This window comes from Heterodontus francisci, chromosome 8 (assembly GCF_036365525.1).
Source record: "Heterodontus francisci isolate sHetFra1 chromosome 8, sHetFra1.hap1, whole genome shotgun sequence".
Taxonomy (NCBI): domain Eukaryota; kingdom Metazoa; phylum Chordata; class Chondrichthyes; order Heterodontiformes; family Heterodontidae; genus Heterodontus; species Heterodontus francisci.
Window position 1 is genome coordinate 10,542,704 of NC_090378.1, and position 22,909 is coordinate 10,565,612.

A 22,909-nucleotide genomic window follows, 5' to 3' on the forward strand; every position below is an offset into this window, starting at 1 on the left:
TATTTGTCTGGGATTTTAAATCCTGCAAGAGCAGCAGAAAGGACAGATGGAATATAATGTGGAAAAATGTGAAGTTATCCATTTTTTCAGGAGGAATAGATGCGCAGAGTATTTCTTAAATGGTAAGAGATTAGAAAATGCAAATATACAAAGGGACCTGGGCGTCCTCATCAATAAGTCACTGAAAGCTAACCTGCAGGTGCAGCAAGCAATTAGTAAGGCTAATGATATTTTAGCCTTTATCGCAAGAGTATTTAAGTATAAGAGGAGCAAAGTCTTGCTTCAATTGTATAGAACCTTGGTTAGACTGCAACTGGAGTACGGTGTGCAGTTTTGGTAACCTTACCTTAGGAAGGATATTATTGCCATACAGGGAATGTAACAGAGGTTGACCAGACTTGTTCCCAGGATGGCAGAACTGTCCAATGAAGAGAGATTGGCAAACTGGGTCTGTTTTCTCAGGAGTTTTGAAGAATGAGAGGTGACCTCATTGAAACCTACAAAATACTTAAAGGGATAGACATGCAAGATGTTTCGCCTGGTTGGAGGGTCCAGAACCAGGGGATGCAATTTCAAAATAAGGGGGAAGCCACTTAGGACTGAGATGAGGAGAAATTTCTTTACTGGGGAGGCAGTGGCATAGTGGTAATGTCACTGCATGAGTAACTTAAAACTGCAGGTTAATGCTCTTGGGACTGGGTTCAAATGATGAACTCAGAGCATGGATCGGTACATGGGATTGTGATATTATAGCTATTATGGAAACGTGGTTGCAGATGACACCAAAATTGGTGGTATAGTGAACAGTGAAGAAGGTTGTCTAAGGTTACAACAGGGTATAGATCAACTGGGAAAGTGGGCAAGGGATTGGCAAATGGAATTTAATGCAGACAAGTGCGAAGTGATGCATTTTGGGAAGTTAAACGAGGGCAGGACATATACAGTGAATGGCAGGGCCCTGGGGAGTGTTGTTGAGCAGAGAGACCTTGGGGTGCATGTACATAGTTCCCTGAAAGTGGCAACACAGAAAGACAGGGTGGTTGCCTGGTTTGGAGGGCTTGAGTGATAAAGAGAGATTGGATAGGCTGGGTCTGTTTTCCCTGCAGCGAAGGAGGCTGAGAGGGGACATGATAGAGGTGTATAAAATTATGAGAGGCATAGTTAGGGTAGATAGCCAGAGTCTGTTTTCCATGGTTGGGGTGACTAGAGGACATAGATTTAAGGTGAGAGGGAGGAGTTTTAAAGGGGATCAAAGGGGTAAATTTTTCACACAAAGAAGAGTGGGTATCTGGAATGAGCTGCCTGAGGAGATAGTGGAGGCAGAAACAGTAGCAACATTTAAGAGGCATTTGGACAGGTACTTGAATGAGCAAGGCATAGAGGGATATGGAATTAATGCAGGCAGGTGGGATTAGTATAGATAGGCATTGTGGTCAGCATGGATGCGGTGTGCCGAACGACCTGTTTCTATGCTGTATGACTCTATGACTCTATGACCCAATCCGAGTGCAAATTGGGGTCAAGCAAGGCTGTGTCATCACACCAACGTACTTTCAACGTACTCCCGCAGCACAACATTGCCCCCCGACTATCACAATCCGCAGCGAACCACTGGACAATGTGGATCACTTCTCATACCTTTGGAGCCTCCTGTCAGTGGCACAGAATCATTTTTTTCCCCCTCGTATTAGAAAGCAGTGTGTGTCTTTAAGACTCTGTTTCAAAACAGTGTGCCTTTAAGACTGAGCACAGTATGCCAGCTGCACCTGTCCTTAGGCCACAGCAGGAGAGAAAGATCACATGTTTCCCTTTGACTGTGTGTAAAAACTGGCAAAAACCGGTCTGAACCAATTTACCAGCAAACCACGCTACTGAAGAAAAGAACTGTCTATTTTTCTCAGCAAAAAATCTACAAGGAGTTACAGGCCATGTTAATTGCCTAAGGAGGAAAAAACCGTTTGAAGGGACTGTTTGTATTGCTGAAGTAAAGTTTCGACTGAGAGATTGTCGGTTTTAAACTTCAAGAAGACCTATTGCTGTGCTCATTGCTGAAAGAACTACTTGATGCCTGCTGCAGCCGAAGTGTTTTGAATGCCTATCGACTCAGATACTATTTTATCAAATCCACGTGGAGACTTCGAGTGGCATGTGATCATTTTTACATTCGAATACCTGAGGGATGGGTGATAAATGCTGGCCTAGCCAAAGATGCCCACATCCCAGAAATAAAATAAACTCATAGGGTTGTGTATCTTTGGAATTCTCTACCCAGGAATGCTGTGGAGGCTTAGTCATTGAGTATGTTTAAAGCAGAGATTGACAGATTTCTAAATATCAATGACATAAAGGGATATGGGGATCGTGTGGATGATCAGCTATGATCATATTGAATGGCAGAGCAGGCTCGATGGGCTGAATGGCCTACTTCTGTTCACATTGCAAATGCTTCAGCCTTGTCTTTTGCACTGAAGTGCTGGGCACCCCTATCATTGAGGATGGTGATATTTGCTGAGCCCCCTCCTCCAGTTAGTTGTTTCATTGTCCACCAGCATTCATGACTAGATGTGGCAGGACTGCAGAGCTTTGGCCTGATCCATTGGTTGTGGGATAGAATCATAGAATAATAGAACATTTAAAGCACAGAAAGAGGCCACTTGGCCCATCATGTCTGTGTCGGCTGAAAAACGATCCACCTATTCTAATCCCACCTTCCAGTATTTGGTCCGTAGCCCTGCAGATTACAGCACTTGAGGTGCATATCCAGACTCCTTTTGAGTGAGTTGAGGGTTTCTGCTTCAACTACCCTTTCAGGCAGTGAGTTCCAGACCCCACTACCATCTGGGTGAAAAGGTTTTTCCTTATCTCCCCTCTAATTTTTCTGCCAATCACTTTAAATCTATGCCCCCTCCTCATTGACCTCTCTGCTAAGGTGAATAGACCCATCACCTCCACTCGATCCAGGCCCCTCACAATTTTGTACATTTCAATCAGATCTCCCCTCAGCCTTCTGTGTTCCAAGGAGAACAACCACAGCCTATCCAATCTTTCCGCATAGCTGCATTTTCCCAGTCCTGGCAACATCCTCATAAATCTCCTCTGTACCCTCTCTAGTGCAATTACATCCTTTCTGTAATGAGGTGACCAGAACTGCCCACAGCACTCAAGTTGTGGTCTAACCAATGAGTTATACAGTTCCAGCATAACCTCCCTGCTCTTATATTCTATCCCTCGGCTAATAAAGGAAAGGATTCCATATGCCTTTTTAACTAAGTTATCGACCTTTCCTGCTACCTTCAGGGATCTTTGACATTTACTCCAAGATCCCTCAGTTCCTCTACACTTCTCAATATTTTCCCATTAATCGTGTATTCCTTTGCCTTGTTTGACCTCCCTAAATGCATCACTTCACACTTCTCCAGGTTCAATTCCATTTGCCAATTTTCTGCCCATCTGACCAGACCATCAATATCTTCCTGCAGTCTACAACTGTCCTCCTTGCTCTCTACCACATGGAAAATCTTAGTGTTGTCTGCAAACTTCTTGATCATGCCCCCTACATTTATGTCCAAATTGTTAATATATTCCACAAAAAGCAGGGAACCCAGTACTGAGCCCTGCAGAACCTCACTGGAAACAGCCCTCCAGTCGTTAAAACACCTGTCAACAATTACCCTTTGTTTCCTGCCACTGAGCATATTTCGTATCCACCTTCCTGCATTTCCCTGGATCCCATGAAATTTTATTTTTTTAACCAGTCTGCCATGTGGGACCTTGTCAAAAGCCTTGCTAAAATCTATGTAGACCACATAGACTGCACTACACTCATCTATCTTCCTTGTTACTTCTTCAAAAAATTCGATCAAGTTGGTCAAACAAGATCTTCCCTCAACAATTCCATGCTGACTATCCTTCATTAATCTGTGCCTTTCTAAGGGACAGTTTATCCTGTCTCTCAGAATAGATTCCAATAATTGGCAAACTACTGAGGTGAGACTGACTGGCCTGTAATTATTTGGTCTATCCTTCGTTCCCTTTTTAAACAGAGGTACAACGTTAGCAGTTCTACAATCGTCCAGCACCACATCTGTATCCAGTGAGGACTGGAAAATGAAGGTCAGACCTTCTGCTATTTCCTCTCTTGCTTCTTTTAACAGCATAGGGTACATTTCACCTGGCCCTGGTGATTTATCAACTTTCAAGAATGCTAATCCCAATAATATTTCCTCTCTCCCTATGTTTATCACATCCATTACTTCACACTCCTCCTCCTTAACTACAACATCTGCATCGTGCCCCTCTTTTGTGAAGACAGACACAAATATTGATTCAAAAACATACAGCACCGAAGCCTCACAGTTCCAGTGACCCGGGTTCAATTCTGGGTACTGCCTGTGTGGAGATTGCAAGTTCTCCCTGTGTCTGCGTGGGTTTCCTTCGGGTGCTCCGGTTTCCTCCCACATGCCAAAAGACTTGCAGGTTGATAGGTTAATTGGCCATTAGCAATTGCCCCTAGTATAGGTAGGTGGTAGGGAAATATAGGGACAGGTGGGGATGTGGTAGGAATATGGAATTAGTGTAGGATTAGTATAAATGGGTGGTTGATGGTCGGCACAGACTCGGTGGGCTGAAGGGCCTGTGTCAGTGCTGTATCTCGAAACCAAACTAAACTAAACAACATCTTCGAGCCCGGCATATAGGTTTCCTTTTTGTTCTTTTATAGACCCTAGAATGTTGCTCAGGTTCGGAAGGAAGGTGGGGAGACAGATTCAGGGGTGAATGTTGCCCAAGAGACAGATGTAAAGGGAGAAATGTTCACGGATGAATGAGTTGGAAAAGGGAAAAGGTTCAGGGATGAATGTTGCACAAGACAGGAAGAGAGGGGGAGAAGAGAACTTCCCAACAAAGTTGCATTTGACAGGATGAAGCTTGCGTCAACATTCCACTATTATCACACAAAGTGAGATAGAGATAGAGATCCAGGAGGTTTCATCATCAGTCACATGCAGCTCAATATAAATAAACCATCTCACTGTGTCTGATGGATTTTCATCTCCGGCGGAGAGGATGCGCTGGAGTTTGGCATTGGTGCGGGCTCTGGCGGTGCTGGCGCTGTGGATCGGCGGAGACTCCGGGGTCTTTTCCCAGAATCCGTGTCATTGTTCAACACGGGATCTGTGTCGACCCGTACCCGCGGACCATCAGTACCAAGTTGAGGTGAGTGTCTCAGATCATTAAATTCCCTCGGGAAAAGAGTTAGTTTACTTGAAGTTGTCTTTTGAAGTGTGTTGAGCAGTAACTCTTGGAATGGAGCATTGGGATGTGAGCTCCTGCCTTTCCTCATGTGGTTCAGCTCCTCTCACCCGCACTGATGTGGAAGGTCAGAGATTGTCCTCTTTAGGATGTTCTTTTTACACCAGGGGCCGGGACTCCACCCCCCGGGGCTGGGCTGGACTGGACTGGGGGGATCGGGCTGGGGTGCACTGGGGGGGCTCGGGCTGGACTGGACTGGACTGGGGGGATCGGGCTGGACTGGACTGGGGGGATCGGGCTGGACTGGACTGGACTGGGGGGCTCGGGCTGGGGTGCACTGGGGGGGCTCGGGCTGGGCTGGACTGGACTGGGGGGCTCGGGCTGGGCTGGACTGGACTGGGGGGATCGGGCTGGGGTGCACTGGGGGGGCTCGGGCTGGACTGGACTGGACTGGGGGGCTCGGGCTGGGCTGGACTGGGGGGATCGGGCTGGACTGGACTGGACTGGGGGGCTCGGGCTGGGCTGGACTGGACTGGGGGGCTCGGGCTGGGCTGGACTGGACTGGGGGGCTCGGGCTGGACTGGACTGGGGGACTCGGGCTGGACTGGGTTGATGTGGGGAAGAGAGTTCTCCAGTCAGGCTCCAGCCTGGGCTCCGGGGAGATACAGACTGGAGAGGGGTCGTTAACACAGTCCGAGTATCAGGAACAGGCTGAGGCTGTGAGTCGGGGTCAGTGACAGGTGAAGCTGGTGCAGCGGCGCAAGGGGCAGCTCAGATTATTGTTGAAATGCAAAGAGAATCCTGTTATATATAATACATATGTTCAAGTGTTAATCTTGGTATAGTTACAGCCTGTGTAAAATAGGACCAGCCGTAGTATTGGGCTGTGCAAAGATATTTTAACAAGTGCAGCATCAATAAAATGTGTTTTTAATGTTTCTCCAATGTGCAGAGTCTTAAATGATGTGTGATCTAACTCTTACAGCCTCATACCATGGTTCAGGTTTGCAGATTTCACACAATATTGATCCCCAAAACACCAGTTAAAAATCCTGGAATCACATGGAATAAAATTGTGATTTGACCTCGGTCATTGTAAAACTGGGACCCTGGTCACGATTAAACTGAATACAATTTAGCAGATCTTTGAACAAATGTTTGTGTTAAATGTCTCTGTAACTGCTGTGTAGTTGATGAGGTTAGTATTTATTTCAGAGTAATGTTACTAAGTGGGCAGTGTGGCAGGAACAGGAGCTCCATCAATATAACCTGCAGACTAGATGTGTTCATTATCCCTTCCTTATCCTGTACCCTGGGGACAATTATATTGATCAGGAAAATCTATATTTTTAATGTCAGTTTTATATCCTTCATTACTGCAGCTGACAGTTTTATTTTTGTATCAGGTCTTGGTGTTTTATCATGGAGGAGCGGATTGGATACATTATGACTGGTCTAAGGTCACGACTGTTGTCGCCTTGCATACTCCACAACCTGCTCTTGTGTGTCATGCTCACGCAAATAAAGTTCGGGTTGTCATGAAAGGTAACTAATTTTATCACAGAATAAAACATGAAATTCCTTCTGTCTTCTAATGCAAGCTGTATTTTTGAGAACCACATAATGGAACATGCAGTGTACAGGTTTGAGGCTCGAGCATAATCACCGGAATGGACTGGTTGGGCCGAATGGCCTGTTTGTGTGCTGTATATTTTATGTCATTCTATGATATCACTGTTCTTGATGTTACAGTGCTGAAATTCCTCTGCAGCTCCTATACAACCATTATTAATGATTCTACATTCCAATTATTATATATTAAAAATCTTACATCAACACATTCCTCCTGTCGTCATAGAATGATAGAATGGTTACAACACTGAAGGAGGCCATTCTGCCCATCCTATCCGTGCCAGCTCTCTGCAAGAGTAACGCACCTCTTCCCCTTCCCTCGCCATTTCCCTGGAGCTCTGCAATTTTTTTCTCTTCAGATGATTATCCAAGTCTGTTTTGAACTCCTCCATTGAATCTGCCCCCACCACACGCTCAGGCAGTGCATTCCAGATCCGAACAACTCACTGTGTGAAAAAGTTTTTCCGCATGTCACTGTTGCTTCTTTTGCCCATCCCCTTAAATCGGTATCCTCTGGTTCTCAATCTTTCTGCCAATGGGAATAGTTTCTTTGTATCTTCTCTGTCCAGAACCCTCATGGTTTTGATCAGCTCTATCAAATCTCTTCTTAATCTTCTGGAAGGAGAACAGTCCCAGCTTCTCCAACATATCCATGTAACTGGTGTTCCTCATCCCTGGAACCATTTTCGTTAATATCTTCTGCACCCTCTCTGAAGCTTTCACAACCTTCCCAAAGTGTAGTGCCCAGAGCTGGACACAATATTCCAGTTGAGGCTGAGCCAGTGTTTTATACAGGTTTATCCTAACTTCCACCACCACCACCACCACCCTCCTCCACCTGGCTGAACTTGTTCTCACATTTCCTTCAAGTGAAAGGTATTGCTATGGGTATCCGCATGGGTCCTCGTTTTGCCCGGCCTTTTGTGGGAATAATCGAACATTCCTTGTTCCAGTCCTACTTAGGCACCCCCCCATCGCTTTTTCCGGTACATTGATGAATGTATCGGTGCTCCCGCCCCGAACTGGAAAACTTTATCAACTTTGGTTCTAATTTCCACCCTTCTCTCACCTTCACTCTCCAACACTTCCCTTCCATTCCTCGACTTCTCTGTCTCTATCTCTGGGATAGGCTGTCTACTAACATTCATTATAAGCCCACCAACTCCCACAGCTACCTCGACTACACTTCTTCACACCCTGCCTCCTGGAAGGACTCCATTCCATTTTCCCAGTTTCTCCGTCCCCGACGCATCTGCTCTGATGATGCAACCTTCCATGACAGTGCTTCTGAAATGTCTTCCTTTTTCCTCAACCGAGGATTCCCCCTCCCACTGCGGTTGACAGGGCCCTCAACCGTGTGCGGCCCATTTCCTGCACCTCTACCCTCACCCCTTCCCCTCCTTCCCAGAATCGCAACAGGGTTCCCCTTTCCAGCCCACCAGCCTCCACATCCTAAGGATCATCCTCCACCATTTCTGCCATGTCCAGCGTGATGCGACTGCCAAACGCATGTTCCCCTCCCCTTCCCAGTCAGCATTCCGAAGGGATCATTCCCCCCGCGACACCCTGGTCCACTCCTCCATTACCCCCACCACCTCATCACCTTCCCACGGCAACTTCCCCTGCAATCTCAGGAGGTGTAATACCTGCCCATTTACCTCCTCTCTCCTGACTAACCAAGGCCCCAAACACTCTTTCAGGTGAAGCAGCGATTTACTTGTACTTCTTTCAATTTAGTATACTGTATTCGCTGCTCACAATGTGGTCTCCTCTATATTGGGGAGACCAAATGCAGAATGGGTGGCCACTTTGCAGAACACCTCTGCTCAGTCCGAAAGCATGACCCCGAGCTTCCAGTTGCTGGCCATTACAACACACCCCCCTGCTTTCATGCCCACATCTCTGTCCTGAGATTGCTGTCGTGTTCCATTGAACATCAATGCAAGCTCGAGGAACAGCATCTCATTTACTAATTAGTCATGCTGCAGCGTGACAGACAGAACATTGAGTTCAATAATTTGAGGGCATGACGGGTCCCCTTTTTATTTTTATTTTTATTTCTTGTTTATTTGTTTATTTTATTTTAGTTTGTTTTGATTGTTTCTACTGTGCCTACCCACTGTTTGTTTTTTCCTGTTTGTGCTCGGGGCCAGCGCTGATCAGTTTTCTGTCAATTAACACCCTCTCTGTAATAACACTTTGTCTTTCACCACACCATTAACTTACCATTTGCCTTTGCTCCATGATCTCCTGGTCAGTTATTCTCTGTGATCTTGCCCTATCAACACCTTCTCTTTGATTATCTCTTGCTCCACCCCCGCTTTACTTGCTTAAAACCTATTACATTTTGAGTATTTGCCCATTCTGATGAAGAATCAGTGACCTGAAACGTTAACTCTGCTTCTCTCTCTAGAGATGCTGCCAGACCTGCTGAGCATTTGCAACATTTCTTGTTTTGATTTCAGATTTCCAGCATCTGCAGTATTTTGCTTTTACATCATTTATTCTTTATCCTAACTTCTTTGTTCTTGTACTCCATGCCTCTTTATAAAGCCCAGGATCCCATATGCTTTCTTAATGCTTTCTCACCCTACCCTGCCACCTTCAATGATTTGTGCACATATACCCCCAGGTGCCTCTGCTCCGACACCACCTTTAAATTTGTACTCTTAATTTTTATTGTCTTTTCTCATTCTTCCCACTAAAATGAATTGCTTCACACTTCTCTGTATGAAGTTTCATCTGGGACTTGTCTGCCCATTCCACCAACCTGTCCTCTTGAAGTTTATCATTATCTTCCTTCCAGTTCACAATACTTCCAAGTTTTGTGTTATCGGCCAATTTTGAAATTGTGTCCCATATTCTCAAGTCTAGGTCATTACGATATATCAAGAAAAGCAGGGATCTTAACACTGTCACCTAGGGAACCCCACTATATCCTTTCCTCCAATCCAAAAACAACCGTTCACAACTACTCTCTGTTTCCTGTCATTCAGCTAATTTCATATCCATGCATGCGCTGTCCCATTTATTCCATGGGCTCTAACCTTTCTGACCAGCCTGTTATGTGAAATGTTATCAATTGTGCTCCAGACGAGTGGGAAATGGGGTGGCTGGCTTCCACTTTTTGCCTCCCAACTGACCATGGATAGTGTTTCCATTGAACTGGTGTTTCAGCCCCTGAGTGTTTTGAGAGTCAAATAAACATACCAAGTATAGGTTTTCTCATCGGTTTAATAAGAAAGATAACTATTTTACACAATGCACATATTCACACACATACACACATTGGATAGATGGATAGACAGAAAAAGGGTAACATTTAATTAAAGTCTCAAGGCATGCAAGAATTTTGTGCTTTGCAGAAACTTATTGAACGTCTTCGAAGGAAAGTCTTTTCAAATGTGCAGACCTGGATGTTTGTAGTCTTGAACTTGCTGAGATGTTGCACACTTCCTGTTTGCTTCCACAGGTGGGGGATTCAAAGTCACTTTAGCAATTTCTCTTTGCCTCGGTTATTCAAAGATGTTTTAAAACATTTTTAGATGCAGGGCTCCTTTGCTTAGCTGGTCGGCCTCACAGCTTCTCTGGCAGGAAAGTATAGCTTTCTGTAGTCTCTGGTTGATCCCTGCCTCTCTCTGCAGGGTAAGGTAAAAACTCATCACACTCGAGTCTCTGTCAGGTGATAACATGGCCCCTCCCCCCTGCTGTCACCATACAATGGTCAAGGATGTGCAAATCATGCTATCTGATGTCTTCTGGATGGGATCCATACTGCTACAATGGTGTTACTTCACCCTATTATTTAGGCTTTTGAATCCGTAGTTTCTCTGTCTGCCAGGTTTGATAACTCAATTCTTGAAGATCGGAGCCGCTTTGCATTGAACGGCCTGTTTTCTATTTTAATATCTCCCCAGGGTGAGACCAGATGTGATGATGGGTTTTGTTCTTCAACAGCCCAAATGTATTTTCCAGTACAGGAGTGGTGTCACCTGACACCGACTCCATCTTGTCTATCGCAATGTGTCCATATTTTAGAGTTTAACTCACCAGTTCATTTTTTATAGTCCATAATTGCTCCAGTTCACTTCATATTTCATCCTTGCTTCTTTTGTGAGTAGAACATCTCCCTGCAAGAGGGAAAAATGAAATTCCTTGGGATTTCATTTTTTTGTTTCTTGTTTTCAGAAAGAAAGGAAGCAAGTTAGATATAAGCGAGCACACATCTGTACACATTCATCCCACGCATTCTTCAGGCTTCCAGTCATGATTTCTTTACAGATTTCTGCCAACATAATGATTTTATATTCGGGATAGCACATTGGCAATAAGGCTGTTTTTTTCCTGCTTTATGTGCAATTTTTAACATTTAACAGCTGAAGGTGTAAGCTCCATCAAAACAATCTGGCATTTTTATCTTTAATTTTTTTCCTGAATTGTTAAGGGGTTGTGGTTAGTGTCGATTTGAATTTCTCTCTGTCTGTTATTTGCATTGACTTTGAAATGTTGAAGGGCTGCTGGGAGTCCTAATGGCTCCTTCTCCATTCTGGAATATTTCCTTTGGTGTTTTTTGAATTTTTTTGAGAAATATCCAATTGTTTTCTCGAGGCCTGAATTATCATCTTGGAGTAAGAATGCTCCTTCTCTGATATCACTAGTGCGATAGACATCTGAAAGGATTTGTTAAAATTTGGAGCTGTCAATATTGGGTCATCTGTTAAAATCACCTTCAACTTTTCGAAAGCTGTCTGGCACTGCTCTGACCACACCACATTTACACTTTTCTTCAACTAGTCAGTTAAAGGTACAGCTATGGTGCTGAAACTCAGAACAAATTTTCACTACAAACCACACATTTCCAGGAAAGGCACCATTTCCCTCATAGTTTTGGGAATGGGGAAATCTACCAGGGCTTGCACTTTTGCTGCCCTGGGCAACACCCGACCTTGGTCTACAATGTGCCCTAAATTGGCTACTTTCGCCTTAACAAATTTGCTCTTTGCTAAATTGACTACTAGGTGAGCTTTCTGCAGACCCTTTGTTACAACCAGGTGAGAAATGTATCTCGCGGTCCCTTTCAGCCTTCACCTGGTCTTACTGTAACAGCGTTTAATTTTAAACACACTGTATTTTGAGCTCTACCTTGGTGAATCCTTGTTCACCATTTTCCAATTATAAGGTAAAGAATCCCGCACCCACAGGCTTTCTTAAGTTTGAAGGAAAGTGAAATTTATTAAAACTTAAACTTAAATTCTAATTCAGTTAACGCTTACGGATACATGCCACAGTGCACGTTAACATGTATATGCGATACGCACATGTAAATAGAGGCAGAAAAGAGCAGAAGAAAAATAAAGTGGAGAGGTTTGAGGCAATATCTGAAGGGTTTCTTGTTACTGTACTTCGAGCTCTCTGTAGAGTCTTCTTGTAGGTAATTCTTGCTTTTCATTGGGGCCCAGTATTCTTCTTAAACCTTGTTCACTGTAGGAGACTTTTCTCTCTCTTGGGTTCCTGTGTCTTCAATGGATTCCAAAACTGGTGAGAGGGAGATGAGAGCAGACAGGAGAGGCTGCGGTGAGCCAGCCACGAGAGGTCTTTTCAGACCAGGAGCAAACATCTTTCTGCCAGTTCAAAACTCTGTGGCAAGTTCAAATTCAACAAAAAACTCTCAATTCAAAACTCTGCAACAGCCAGTTTGTAATGTGACTAAACTGGTCTGACCACATATTCTGTGTATGGGGGAGCAGGGACTGGTTCTTTTGTTCCAACACTGTCTGCTAGAATGCAAAAATGTCTTTCCGGCAAGGGCCTGGCAATTCCTTGTGATAGGCCGTCTTCCCAGCAACAATTTTAAACTTAATGTCCATGTGGCGAAATTAATGTGTCGCATTCTTGGCAGGTGGGAGCCTGCATGACACCTTGAAGAATTCCCTTAAATGTTTCAAATGTTCCCAGGTATTGCTGTAAACTAACAGATCATCCAGGTAGATGACACAGTTGGTTAAACCAGCAACCACCTGGTCCATCAGTCTTTGCAATGTGGCTGGGGCATTTTTTAACCCTAATGGCATTATGTTACATTGGAATAAGCCATCAGGGGTGGCAAATGCTGAAATTTCTTTTGCTTGGGTGGTCCTGGGGACTTGCCAGTATCCTTTCAATAAATCGATTTTATTAGTATAGGTGGAGTTGCCTATTCGGTCAATGCATTCCTCAATATGGGGGATTGAATAGAAATCTGTCCTTGTTACTGCATTGAATTTGTTTAAATTTGATAAGAAATGTAAAGTCTGGTTGATCTGTCAGGTTTGGGTATTAGTACAATTGGGGAACTCCAGCTGCTTTGGCAGGGTTCAATTCAATCATTATCCAACATGATTGAACTTCCTTGCGGACCTGAGTCAATTTATCAGGGCTCAGTTTATATTAAAGGTGGAGTCTCTCCACATCTACATCATGTATTCCTAAGGATGTGTGACCCAGTTTGTCCCTACAAATTTCTTCAAACTCCCTTATCAGTGTTGCTAGATGCTGTCTGTTCCAGTCAGAGATAGTCAAATATGGTGTCGAGTCTCCTTTGATATTTCTGTATTTCCTAATTTTACAGTGGGGGTTAAATTTGAGAATTTTCTGAGTTCCCGTTGTCATGATTGTATGTGTGGGCTTCAGTATTGGAGAATATATAGTACTTGGAAGGGAAACTGAATGTAGCTGTGTGCTTTGGGGAAAACACCTGACCTGGGGGTTGTTGTAAGGTCAAATAGCTTAGTAGCCACAGTGAGAGCAGTAAGCAAGAACTTTACAGAAGTCTTTAATAAAACACTTGTTAAATCTTTGTTGATGTTACGGCAGTGATTTCAAGTGTGATTCATTTCAGCCTGAGATGTGACACCCTTCCTCACCTAATTTGTCTTCACTAGGGCTGTCCTTCTTTACTGTTCTAACTGCCTGACACACACTTGCTGGTCTGTCTGGTTCCTGATTGTGGAATTGTTTCAGCATATTGATGTGTCACAGTCTTTGCTTTTTTCTCCAGTCTGGGGTATTAATTAGGTAGTTCAGTAACCTTTTCCCCTCCACTGTACGGGCCACAGAATCTGGCTTTCAGGGATTTGCATTGCAGTGGTAACAGTACCAGAACCTGGTCCTCTGGTTTAAATTCTCAAGGTGCATGGACATGTACCCACCTTCAATGCCTTTGATCAGAACTTTTGCCTTTAGCGAGCTCTCTGGTGGAAAGGTCATACCTTTATCCAGGATTGTGTGTCGCCTGTATCTCTAGGCAGAACAATAGACTTGCCTGTTCTATCAGAGGGGTATAGCGAAAGCTTTCCTTTTAAAACAAAATCCGAATAACCTTCAGGAATCTTTTCTACTTCTTACACACCTACGGCTGTATTCTTTAAGGGGTCCATTGCCATGATTAGGGCCACAAACCTGTCTGCCTTGCTGCCTGCTTGGACACCCTTTTCTACGCTAGCTTTATGATCTCCTACAAAATTTACCGGCCTCCCTTTTAACTTCCAGCAGTCAGTTTTAACATGCCCTGTTTTACTGCAGTGGGAACACATAGGTCTGTGGAAGACAGTCTTACCGTATACATATTCTTTCCTTACTGGTGGACGGCTTCTTGCATTCTCACTTTTGGTTTTCCTTTTGCGAGCATGCCATCTTTTATCATTATTTAACTTGCTGTCCTTCCCAAACCATTGGGAATTTTTGTGGCAGGCTTTTCCCTGAATAAAGGGTTTATGCGTGAGCTCAAAGTTATCTGCCATGACAGCAGCTTCAATCACCCTTGTAACCCTTAGTTCTTCAATATAATTTCATATGATAATTGGGATGTTATTTTTAAATTCTTCCAATAGGATTACTTCTCCCAAATTTTCATATGAGAGGTCTAATTTGAGATATTGTATCCAGCGATCAAAAGGCATGTGGGTTAATTCTTTCAAATTCGATCAAGGTTTGGGCTGGTCTTTTCTGAGCCAGAGAGCAGTGGAGGCTGGGTCATTGAATATATTCAAGGTTGAGTTTGATAGATTTTTGATTAACCAGGAAAGTAGAGTTGAGGGCAGAATCAGATCAGGCATGATCTTATCGAATGGCGGAGCAGGCTCGAGGGTCCAAATAGCCTACTCCTGCTCCTAATTCTTGTGTTCTTGTATTTCGTAACTTATGCCGATAGTCTTCAGGGACCAACTCTTATGCAATTAATATAGCAGCTGAGTGGCGTGAAACAGGGCTGTGTTCTCGCACCGATCGGAAGGATGTGGAAGCTTTAGAGAGGGTGCAGAGGAGATTCACCAGGATGCTGCCTGGACTGGAGGGCATGTCTTACGAAGATAGATTGAGGGAGCTAGGATTTACTTCTCCCTGCTGCTCTCACATGCGTTCAAGTCTTCAGAAGAAGGAATTTTCCTCCACGCAACATCAGGTGGCAGGTTGTTCAACCTTGCCCGTCTAAGAGCGAAGACCAAAGTACGGAAAGTCCTCATCAGGGAACTTCTCTTTGCTGACGATGCTGCATTAACATCTTCACACTGAAGAGTGTCTGCAGAATCTCATCAACAGGTTTCGAACATAGAACATAGAACAGTACAGGCCCTTCGGCCCTCGATGTTGTGCCGAACCTTTAACCTGCTCTAAGATCAAACTAACTACCTACCCTTCATTCTACTGTCATCCATGTACCTATCTAAGAGTCGCTTAAATGTCCCTAATGTATCTGCTTCTACTACCACCGCTGGCAGCGCATTCCACGCACCCACCACTCTCTGTGTAAAGAACCTACCTCTGACATCTCCCCTAAACCTTCCTCCAATCACCTTAAAATTATGCCCCCTGGTGATAGCCCTTTCCACCCTGGGAAAAAGTCTCTGGCTATCCACTCTATCTATGCCTCTCATCATCTTGTACCCCTCTATCAAGTCACCTCTCATCCTTCTTCGCTCCAATGAGAAAAGCCCTAGCTCCCTCAATCTATCTTCGTAAGACATGCCCTCCAGTCCAGGCAGCATCCTGGTGAATCTCCTCTGCACCCTCTCTAAAGCTTCCACATCCTTCCGATAATGAGGCGACCAGAACTGAACACAATATTCCAAGTGTGGTCGAACCTTATAGAGCTGCAGCATAACCTCGCGGCTCTTAAACTCAATCCCCATTAATGAAAGCCAACACACCATACACCTTCTTAACAACCCTATCAACTTGGGTGGCAACTTTGAGCGATCTATGGACATGGACCCCAAGATCCCTCTGTTCACACTGCCAAGAATCCTGTCTTTAAGCCTGTATTCTGCATTCAAATTCGACCTTCCAAAATGAATCATTTCACACTTTTCCAGGTTGAACTCCATCTGCCACTTCTCAGCCTAGCTCTGCATCCTGTCAATGTCCCGTTGCAACCTACAACAGCCTTCCACACTATCCACAACTCCAGCAACCTTCGTGTCATCGGCAAACTTGCTAACCCAGCCTTCCACTTCCTCATCCAAGTCATTTATAAAAATCACAAAGAGCAGAGGTCCCAGAACAGATCCCTGCGGAACACCACTGGTCACCGAGCTCCATGCTAAATACTTTCCATCTACTACCACCCTCTGTCTTCTATGGGCCAGTCAATTTTATATCCAGACAGCCAACTTCCCCTGTATCCCATGCCTCCTCACTTTCTGAATGAGCCTACCATGGGGAACCTTATCAAACGCCTTGCTAAAATCCATATGCACCACATCCACTGCTCTTCCTTCATCAATGTGTTTTGTCACATCTTCAAAGAATTCAATAAGGATTGTGAGGCATGACCTGCCCCTCACAAAGCCATGCTGACTGTCTCTAATCAAACCATGCTTTTCCAAATAATCATAAATCCTGTCTCTCAGAATCCTCTCCAATAATTTGCCCACGACCGACGTAAGACAGACTGGTCTATAATTCCCAGGGTTATCCCTATTCCCTTTCTTGAACAAGGGAACAACATTTGCCACCCTCCAATCATCCGGTACTACTCCAGTGGACAGTGAGGACGCAAAGATCATCGCCAAAGGTGCATCAATCTCTTCCCTCGCCTCCCATAATATCCTTGGGTATATCCCGTCTGGCCCCGGGGACTTATCTGTCCTCATATCATTCAAAATTTCCAGCACATCCTCCCTCTTAACCTCAACCTGTTCAAGCATATCAGCCTGTTCCACGCTGTCCTCACAAACGACCAGATCCCTCTCACTAGTGAATACTGAAGCAAAGTATTTATTTAGGACCTCCCCTACCTCCTCCGACTCCAGGCACAAGTTCTCTCCACTATCCCTGATCGGCCCTACCCTCACTCTGGCCACCCTCTTGTTCCTCACATAAGTGTAGAACGCCTTGGGATTTTCCTTAATCCTACCCGCCAAGACTTTTTCATGTCCCCTTCTAGCTCTCCTAAGTCCATTCTTCAGTTCCTTCCTGGCTACCTTGTAACCCTCAAGAGCCCTGTCTGATCCTTGCTTCCTCAACCTTAAGTAAGCTTCCTTCTTCCTCTTGACTAGCTGTTCCACATCTCTTGTCATCCAAGGTTCCTTCACCCTACCATCCCTTCCTTGCCTCATCGGGACAAACCTATCCAGCAGTCGCAGCAAGTGCTCCCTAAACAACCTCCACATTTCTGTCGTGCATTTCCCCGAGAACATCTGTTCCCAGTTTATGCTCCCCAGTTCCTGCCTAATAGCATTGTAATTCCCCCTCCCCCAATTAAATATTTTCCCATCCCGTCTGCTCCTGTCCCTCTCCATGACTATAGTAAAGGTCAGGGAGTTGTGATCACTATCACTGAAATGCTCTCCCACCGAGAGATCTGCCACCTGGCCTGGTTCGTTGCCAAGCACCAAGTCCAACATAGCCTCCCCTCTAGTCGGCTTATCTACATATTGAGTCAGGAAACCTTCCTGGACACACCTGACAAAAACGGTTCCATCCAAACTATTTGCACTAAGGAGGTTCCAATCAATATTAGGGAAGTTGAAGTCACCCATGACAACAACCCTGTTACTTTTGCACCTTTCCAAAATCTGCCTCCCAATCTGTTCCTCCATGTCTCTGTTGCTATTGTCCCATCCCCCTGCCAAACTAGTTTAAACCCTCCCGAAGAGCTCTAGCAAACCTCCCGCCCAGGATATTGGTGCCCCTCCAGTTCAGATGCAACCCGTCCTTCTTGTACAGGTCCCACCTTCCCCAGAACGTATCCCAATGATCCACATATCTGAATCCCTCCCTCCTGCACCAGTTCTGTAGCCATGTGTTCAGCTCCACTCGCTCCCTGTTTCTAGCCTCACTAGCACATGGCAACGGTAACAATCCTGAGATTACTACTCTGCTCATCCTGCCTTTCAGTTTCCAACCTAACTCCCTATATTCGCTTTTCAGGTCCTCATCCCTTTTCCTAGCTATGTCATTGGTACCGATATGTACCACGACCTCTGGCTGCTCCCCCTCCCCCTTAAGAATCCTGTGGACTTGATCCGAGACATCCCTGACCCTGGCACCCGGGAGGCAACATACCATCCGGGAATCTCGTTCGCGACCATAGAATCTCCTGTCTGTTCCTCTAACCATTGAATCTCCGATCACTATCGCTCTCCTATTCTCCCCCCTTCCCCTCTGAGCCACTGAGCCAGACTCAGTGCCAGAGACCTGGCCACTGTGGCTTTCCTCTGGTAGGTCCCCCCCCCCAACCGTATCCAAAACGGTATACGTATTATTGAGGGGAACGACCACAGGGGATCCCTGCACTGTGCGCCTATTCCCTTTCCCTCCCCTGACGGTCACCCAGCTACCTTTATCCTGTAACTTAGGTGTCACTACTTCCCTATAACTGCTCGCTATCACCCCCTCAGCATCCTGAATGATCCGAGGTTCATCCAGCTCCAGCTCCAGTTCCCTAACGCGGTCTGTGAGGAGCTGGAGTTGGGTGCACTTCTCACAGGTGAAGTCAGCAGGGACACTAGTGGTGACCCTCACCTCCCACATCCTGCAAAAGGAGCATGCAACTGCCCTAGCTTCCATCCCCTCCGCACTGAATGGACAACAGAGATTAAAAAAAAAGGAAAACTTTACCTTACCAAACCCTCCACACAAGAGTCCTTTTTTTTTGGTTAGAGGAGGAGGATGGGTGGGAGACACTACACGTGTAGTGTTTCGGGTTTAGCCACTGCCCGAATATATAGGTTTACTTACCCAGCAGTCCCCTTGTCCGCCGAAACAAAAGGTAAGTTAATTTAAACTGAAACTCACCTTCCCAGCTGCCACCTCGCTCGCACTATCGCTGCTTCAAAAAAAAAGCTGCCGAAACAAAAGGTTTGCGGCTGCCTGCAACAAATTTGGCCGAACCATCAGCCTCAAGAAAACGAACATCATGGGACAGGATGTTAGAAATGCTCCATCCATCAATATTGATGACCATGCTGTAGAAGTGGTTCAAGAATTCACCTACCAAGGCTCAACTATCACCAGTAACCTGTCTCCAGATGCAGAAATCAACAAGCGCATGGGAAAGGCTTCCACTGCTATGTCCAGACTGGTCAAGAGAGTGTGGGAAAATGGCGCACTGACACGGAACACAAAAGTCCGCGTGTATCAAGCCTGTGTCCTTAGTACCTTGCTCTACGGCAGCGAGGCCTGGACAACGTATGTCAGCCAGAGAGACGTCTCAATTCATTCCATCTTCACTGCCTCCGGAGAATCCTTGGCATCAGGTGGCAGGACCGTATCTCCAACACAGAAGTACTCGAGGCAGCCAACATCCCCAGCTTATACACCCTACTGAGTCAGCGGCGCTTGAGATGGCTTGGCCATTTGAGCCGCATGGAAGATGGCAGGATCCCCAAGGACACATTGTACAGTGAGCTCGTCACTGGTATCAGACCCACCGGCCGTCCATGTCTTCGCTTTAAAGACGTCTGCAAATGCGACATGAAGTCCTGTGACATTGATCACAAGTCGTGGGAGTCAGTTGCCAGTGATCGCCAGAGCTGGCGGGTAGCCATAAAGATGGGGCTAAAGTGTGGCGGGTCAAAAAGAGTTGGCAGGAAAAAAGACAGAAGCGCAAGGGGAGAGCCAACTGCGAAACAGCCCTGACAACCAATTTTATCAGCAGCACCTGTGGAAGAGTCTGTCACTCTAGTATTGGCCTTTATAGCCACTCCAGGCGCTGCTCCACAAACCACTGACCACCTGCAGGCGCTTACCCATTGTCTCTCGAGATAAGGAGGCCAAAGAAGAAGAAGAAGTCTGGTCATAGTCAAAAGAGCTCTCTTCCGACAACAGAGAAAAAGCTTTGCGAGCTCTCCCCAGTTAGAGGAGAGTCCAATATTCTTTTGGTCATTTTAGCCTGGTAGCTATTTTCTCAAAGGAGATAAAGTAAGACTTGAACTCTTTCTCATTAAAGTTTGGCACCAATCCCGAGTGTCTCATAATAGAGTCATAGAGTTATACAGTACAGAAATAGGCCCTTCGAATCTGTGCAGGCCATCAAGCACCCAACTTTTCTAATCCCATATTCCTGCACACGGCCCATAGCCTTGTATGCGATGGTGTTTCAAGTGCTCATCAAAATGTTCTGAGATTTCCTGCCTCCATCACCTCTTCAGGCAGTGCATTCCAGATTCCAACCACCTGCTGGGTGAAAACATTTTTCCTCAAATCCCCTCGAAACCTCCTACCCCTTACCCTAAATCTATGCCCCCTGGCTCTTGACCCCTCCGCTAAGGGAAAAGGTTTCCTCCTATCGAACCTATCGATGCCCCTCATAATTTTGTACACCTCAGTCAGTTTCCCCCTCAGCCTTCTCTGATCCAAGAAAAATAACCCTCGCCTTTTCAGTCTCTCTTCATAGCTGAAATGCTCCAGCCCAGGCAACATCCTGGTGAATCTCCTCTTCACCCTCTCCAGTGCAATCACATCCTTCCTATAGTGTGGTGACTGAATTATACACGATACTCTAGCTGTGGCCTAACTAACATTTTATACAGCTCCATCATAACCTCCCTGTTCTTATATTCTATCCCTTGGCTAATAAAGGCAAGTATCCCATGTGCCTTTCTAACCACCTTATCTACCAGTGCTGCTGCCTTCAGTGATCTATGGAAACATAGAAATAGAAAATAGGAGCAGGATTAGGCCATTTGGCCGTTCGAGCCTGCTCTGCCATTCATTATGATCATGGCTGATCATCTAACACAGTAACCTGTTCCCACCTTCGCCCCATACCCTTTGATCCCTTTAGACCCAAGAGCTATATCTAACTCTTTCTTGAAAACAGACAATGTTTTGGCCTCAAATGCTTTCTGTGGTAGCAAATTCCACAGGCTCATCACTCTCTGGGTGAAGAAATCTCTCCTCATCTCAGTCCTCAATGGTTTACCCTGTATCCTTAGACTATGACCCCTGGTTCTGGACACCACAACCATCGGGAACATCCTTTCTGCAGCTCCCCTGTCAAGTCCTGTTAGAATTTTATAGTTTTCTATGAGATGCCCCCTTACTCTTCTGAACTCCAGCGAATATAATCCTAACCGAATCAATCTCTCCTCATCCGTCAGTCACACCATCCCAGGAATCAAACTGGTCAGCCTTTGCTGCACTCCCTCTGCAGCAAGAACATCCTTCCTCAGATAAGGAGACCAAAACTGCACACAATCTTCCAGGTGTGGTCTTACCAAGACCTGCATAATTGCAGCAAGACATCCCTGCTCCTGTACTCAAATCCTCTTGCTATGAAGGCGAACATATCATTTGCCTTTTTTGCCACCTGTGGGACTTGTATGTTTACCTTCAGCGACTGGTCTACGAGAACACCCAGGTCTCACTGCATATTCCCCTCTCTCATTTTCCAGCCATTCAGATAATAATCTGCCTTCCTGTTTTTGCTACCAAAGTTGATAACCTCACATTTATCCACATTATACTGCATCTGCCATGCATTAGCCCACTCATTCAACTTGTCCAAATCATCCTGAAGCCTCTCAGCATCCTCCTCACAACTCACTCTCCCACCCAGTTTTGTGTCATCTGCAAATTTGGAGATATTACATTTAGTTTCCTCATCTAAATCATTAATGGATATTGTGAATAGCTGGGGTCCCAGCACCGATCCCTGCGGTACCCAACTAGTCACTGACTGCCATTCGGAAAAAGACCTGTTTATCCCTACTCTTTGTTTCCTGTCTGCCAACCAATTTTCTATCCATCGCAATACACTACCCCCAGACCCACCCGCTTTAATTTTCCATGCTAATCTCTTATGTGGGACTTTGTTGAAAGCCTTCTGAAACTCAAATAAACCACATCCACTGGCTTCCCCTCATCAACTCTACTAGTTACATCTCGAAGAATTCTAGTAGATTTGTCAAGCATGATTTCACATTCGTAAATCCATGCTGACTCAGCCTGATTCTACCACTGTTCTCTAAGTGCTCTGCTATAAAATCTCTGATAATGCACTCTGGAATTTTCCCCACTACCGACGTCAGGCTGACTGGTCCATAATTCCCTGCTTTCTCTCCACCTCCCTTTTTAAATAGTGGGGTTACATTACACCAAGGTCCCTCTGACCTTCTGTAGTTCCTTGGGTCCTATCATCCATTGTATATTCCCTTGCCTTGTTAGTCCTCCCAAAATGCATCACCTCACACTTCTCAGGATTAAATTCCATTTGCCGCTGCTCTGCCCATCTTACCAGCCGATCTATATCGTCCTGTAATCTAAGAATTTCCTCCTCACTATTTACGACACCACCAATTTTCGTGGCATCTGCGAACTTACTGATCATACCTCCTCTCGTCACGTCTAAATCATTAATGTACACTACAAACAGCAAGGGTCCCTGCATCGATCCCTGTGGTACACCACTGGTCACAGGCTTCCAATCGCAAAGACAACCCTCGGCCATTACCCTCTGCCTCCTGCCACTATGCCAATTTTGGATCCAATTTGCCAAATTGCACTGGATCCCATGGACTCTTACCTTCTTGAGCAATCTCCCATGCGG